Source organism: Lathyrus oleraceus, chromosome 3 (assembly GCF_024323335.1).
Source record: "Lathyrus oleraceus cultivar Zhongwan6 chromosome 3, CAAS_Psat_ZW6_1.0, whole genome shotgun sequence".
NCBI lineage: Eukaryota > Viridiplantae > Streptophyta > Magnoliopsida > Fabales > Fabaceae > Lathyrus > Lathyrus oleraceus.
This window is the reverse complement of record NC_066581.1, coordinates 528,767,481-528,772,800: the sequence shown is the minus strand read 5'-3', so window position 1 is coordinate 528,772,800 and position 5,320 is coordinate 528,767,481. Positions and strand designations below refer to the sequence as shown.

Below are 5,320 nucleotides of genomic sequence, written 5' to 3'. Positions count from 1 at the left end.
CGATATCGTAACTCCAGTGTTGCCCAATATAGACTAAGGTAAACAATTCTTTTTCCCTTTCTACATTTGTCGAGTGTATGCCAAGTACTCGCTCTTAAGGCGAGAAATTAAAGCTACAATTCGACGAACCCGAGCGTTATCTTAGATTAGAACGCCGGATACGAGACTTGATATCGTATCAAGCTAAACCTTCCTGACCTTTACATTCCTACTTCTGAATCAGTTATTCAACCAGAGATGGCCGAAGGAGTGCAAACCCGTCCTCTTAAGTATTATGCAATCCCTTCACAGGATGAACCACATAACAACATCGTTGCCCCTGTGATTGAAGCCAACAATTTTGAGCAAAAGCCTTCACTGTTGTCAGCCGTACAACAAAACCAGTTTTCAGGTAGTCCCATGGAGGACCCGAACCTACACTTGTCAGTATTTTTGCAATACGCATACACGGTGAAAGTGAATGGTGTCAGCCCAAAAGCTATAAGACTCTGTCTTTTCCCATTTTCATTAAGAGATAGAGCTAGAGCTTGGCTCCATTCTCTACCATCCAACTCTGTCACTACGTGGAACGAGTTGAAGAAAGTCTTCTTAGCCTGATATTTCCCACCTAGTAAGACGGCTATGCTAAGAGCCCAAATAAACGGGTTTAAACAAAAGGATAATGAATCACTTTTTGAAGCTTGAGAGAGTTACAAAGACATGATGAGGCTTTGTCCACATCACGGTCTAGAAGAATGGTTGATCATTCACACCTTTTATAACGGTCTCTTGTACAATACAAGATTGACAATAGATGCTGCCGTAGGTGGCGCACTGATGGATAAACCATACAACAAGGTCTATCAACTCATTGAGAGTATGTCCCAGAACCATTACCAATGGGGAAGCTAAAGAACCTTTGTAGAGAAACCTAAACCGAAGGGCGACATGTACGAATTAAGCAGTCTTGACCATGTCAACGCCAAGGTAGATGCTCTAACTCGGAAGATAGACAACTTGACCATAACACCAGCAACCACCGTGGTTGTCGTAGCACCAAACTGCAAGATATGAGGAGTTCAAGGGCATACTGCCCCAGAATGTCAACTCTTGACAGGAACCTCCACAGACCAGGTGAACTATGCTCAAGGAAACCCTTACTCAAATACCTATAACCCAGGTTGGAAGAATCATCCTAACTTTTCATACAAAAACAATAATGCATTGTATGCACCTAACCAAGCACCTGATGTACCACCAGGATATCATAAAGCTGCCACAAATACTCAAAATGCTCCTAGGAAATCAAACTTAGAAATAATGATGGAAAACTTTATAGCTACCTAAGCCCAAACAAATAAGGATTTCCTAAATCAAAACATACACACTAGTGAGCAAATCAAGCAGTTAGCAAACAAGGTAGATGCATTATCCACCCATAACAAAATGTTGGAAACACAAATCTCGCAAGTGGCTCAACAACAAGCACCTATTGCTGCTCCTGCAGGCACATTTCCTGGACAATCGAAACCAAACCTGAAAGGTCATGCAAATACTATTATACTACGCAGTGGGACGGAACTAGACGGACCGACCGACCCTAGAACTCAAAACCCATCCATGCATCATGACCCAAGTAAGGTAACTGAGAAGAATACGAACAAGAGGAAGATAAAAATGAAGAGGCCGTAGAGAAAGAAGAACCTTATGTGCCTCCACCACCGTATAAACCCCCTACCCCTTATCCTCAAAGAATTGTTAAATCTAAAAGTGTAAGGCAATTTAAAAAAATCGTAGAGCTTCTAAAACAATTGAATATCACAATACCCTTTACAGAATCCATAAATCAAATGCCCTCATATGCTAAGTTTCTCAAATAAATATTATCTAACAAGAAGAAGATAGAGGATAATGAAACCATTACACTTACTGCTGAGTGTAGCGCCATAATACAAAATAATATGCCTCCTAAGCTGAAAGACCCGGGTAGTTTCTCCATACCCTGTGTAATCGGAAAGTTTGTCATCGACAAAGCACTATGCGACTTAGGAGCCAGTATTAGTTTAATGCCCTTGTCCATATGCGAAAGGCTAAAAATGGGAGAACTAAGACCTACGAGGATGTTCGTACAACTGGCAGATCGTTCTGTTAAATTTCCCGTAGGTATGCTAGAAAACATTCCGGTGCGCATAGGACAATTCTATATTCCTACTGATTTTATAATCATGGATATAAAAGAGGATTCCAACATCCCTATCATATTAGGAAGACCATTCCTAGATACAGTCGGAGCTATCATAGATGTTAAGAAAGGCAAGCTAACCTTCGAAGTTGGTGAGGAAAAAGTCGAATTCATTTTGATGCAATTCCTAAAGGCACCAACTATAGACCATACATGTTGTCTACTAGATGTCATCGATGAATGCATAAGAGAGATGGAGAATGAAAAAACATCATACTCCGAAATACTGAAAATTCCAAGGCCTCATACTTTTGAAGATGAAAATTTAAGTAAGGGATACCAAGATGACAGCCTAAGTGAATGCCTAGCACTAACACCCGATCATATGCCTTGCCCAAAGAAACCAGCCCTAGAAATTAAGACGTTACCCAAAAATCTAAGGCATGAATTCCTAGACACTGAACTTGAGCGACCTGTAATAGTAAATGTAGACTTAGGTCAGATAGAGACCGAAAATCTTCTACACGTTTTGAGAAAATACCCAACTGCTTTAGGCTACAATATCTCAGATCTAAAAGGAATAAGCCCTTCCATATGCATGCATCGCATAATGCTAGAGGAAGACAGTAAGACCCCTAGAGAACATCAAAGAGGGATAAATCCCATTTTGAGTGATGTAGTAAAGAAAGAAGTGCAAAAGCTATTAGAAGCAGGTATTATCTACCCGATATCTGATAGTCAATGGGTCAGCCCAGTACATGTCGTACCAAAGAAGGGAGGCGTCACAGTTATGAATAATGAAAAAGGAGAATCTATAGCACAAAGAGTGGTTACTGGAAGTAGAATGTGTATTGATTATAGAAAATTAAATTAAGCCAATCAGAAGGATTATTTTCCTTTATCGTTTATCGATCAAATGCTTGAAAGATTGGCTAAGCATTCTCACTTCTGCTACCTAGACAGTTATTCGGGATTTTTCCAAATTCCTATTCATCCCGACGACCAAGAGAAAACGACTTTCACATGCCCCTATGGTACATTCGCCTACCGATGAATGCCATTAGGACTGTGTAACGCTCCCGCAACATTCCAAAGATGCATGATGTCAATTTTCGCTGATTTCATATATGACATCATGGAAGTCTTCATGGATGATTTTTATGTATGCGGACAGAGCTTTGAAGGCTGCTTATCGAATCTTGAAATGGTACTAAAAATATGCGTAAAAGTGAACCTTGTGCTAAACTGGGAAAAATGCCATTTCATGGTCCGACAAGGAATCGTGCTCAGACACATAGTATCCGACAAGGGGATTAAAGTCGACAAGGCCAAAATAGAAGTTATAGAAAACCTCCAGCCTCCGAAAACCATAAGAGAGATACGAAGCTTCTTAGGACACGCCGGTTTCTACCGGCGATTTATTAAAGATTTCTCAAAAATCACCAACCACTGAATGGCTTATTGATGAAAGACACCGAATTCATCTTTGATGACAAATGCCTAGCAGCGTTTGAACAACTGAAAACAGCTCTTATTACCGCACCTATCATGCAACCGCCCGATTGGATATTAACTTTTGAAATCATATGTGATGCTAGTGACTATGTTGTAGGCGCAGTCTTAGGACAAAGAATGGATAAGAAACTTCATGCAATATACTATGCAAGTAGAACCCTAGACCCTGTACAGATGAACTATGCCACCACAGAAAAGGAACTTTTATCCGTAGTGTTCGCTCTGGATAAATTCCTTTCCTACCTAGTAGGGGCAAAGATAATTATCTATACCGATCATGCTGCAATTAGGTACCTGTTAAACAAAAAAGACGCCAAACCAAGACTCCTAAGGTGGATCTTACTATTACAAGAGTTTGACCTAAAAATCAAGGATAAAAGGGGCACTAAAAATGCTGTGGCTGATCACTTGTCCAGAATGAAAGGTATTGAACCTGAACGAGTGCCTATAAACGAGATTTTTCGTACGAAAGACTCATAGCCCAACTGGAAAGCAATACAACTAAATATGCGTTAACCCATAAGGACACCAAAACAAACGAGGCAGTGGAAGAAATTCACACCCAAACCAGACTACCATGGTACGCTGACTTCGTCAACTACTTAGCAGCTAGGGTGCTTCCGCCAGACTTGACCTACCAATAAAAGAAAAAATTCTTCCACGTTCTTAAACACTACTATTGGGATGAGCCTCTACTTTTCAAGAGAGGCGCCGACGGCATTTTCCGTCGATGTGTCCCAGAAGATGAGGTAGAAAACATAATTTCCCACTGTCATTCTGCTCCCTATGGAGGACATGCAAGCACCTAGAAGACTTGCACTAAGATCTTGCAAGCCGGCCTCTTTTGGCCCACTCTATGGAAAGATGTCCATATCACGATCACAAATTGCGACCGGTGTCAACATACTGGCAACATATCTAGACGCGACGAAATGCCGCTTAAAGGCATTTTGGAAGTAGAAGTCTTCAATGTTTGGGGAATCAAATTTATGGGAACTTTCCCATACTCTTTTAGTAACAAGTATATCCTTGTTGCGGTTGATTACGTATCAAAATGGATTGAGGCCATAGCCTCTCCAACTAATGACACACGAGTGGTAATTAGACTTTTTAAGCGAATAATCGTCCCTAGATTCGGAGTGTCGAGACTTGTCATCGGTGATGGTGGCTCCCACTTTATTTCAAGGATTTTTAAAAAGCTATTACGGAAATATGGAGTCTGGCACCGCGTAGCAACACCCTACCACCCACAGACGAGTAGGCAAGTAGAAGTCTCGAACCGAGAAATTAAACAAATCTTAGAAAATACAGTTGCCACCTCTAGGAAAGATTAGTCTTCAAAATTACCATAAGCCCTGTGGGCATATAGGACAGCTTATAAGACCCCAATAGGAACCACACCATTTTAGCTAGTTTATGGAAAATCATGTCATCTGTCGGTAGAATTAGAACATAAAGCATATTGGGCCATTGAGACCCTTAATCTCAATTACACTGCTGTAGGCGAAAAAAGAATATTAGATATCCATGAACTAGAAGAACTTAGACTAGATGCATATGAGAATGCCCGAATCTATAAAGAAAGAACAAAAAATGGCATGACAATCGCATATTAAGGAAAGAGTTTAAGGAAGGCGACAAAGT

At 40.6% G+C, this 5,320-nt stretch overlaps 1 non-coding gene across 1 annotated transcript; it reads right to left on the bottom strand.

Moving 5' to 3' along the window:
• Window positions 1-621: 621 nt before the first annotated feature.
• Window positions 622-728, bottom strand: LOC127133290 (small nucleolar RNA R71). The gene has a single exon (XR_007807276.1). It is a non-coding gene; the product is annotated as a small nucleolar RNA R71 (small nucleolar RNA).
• Between the last annotated feature and the right edge of the window lie 4,592 nt (window positions 729-5,320).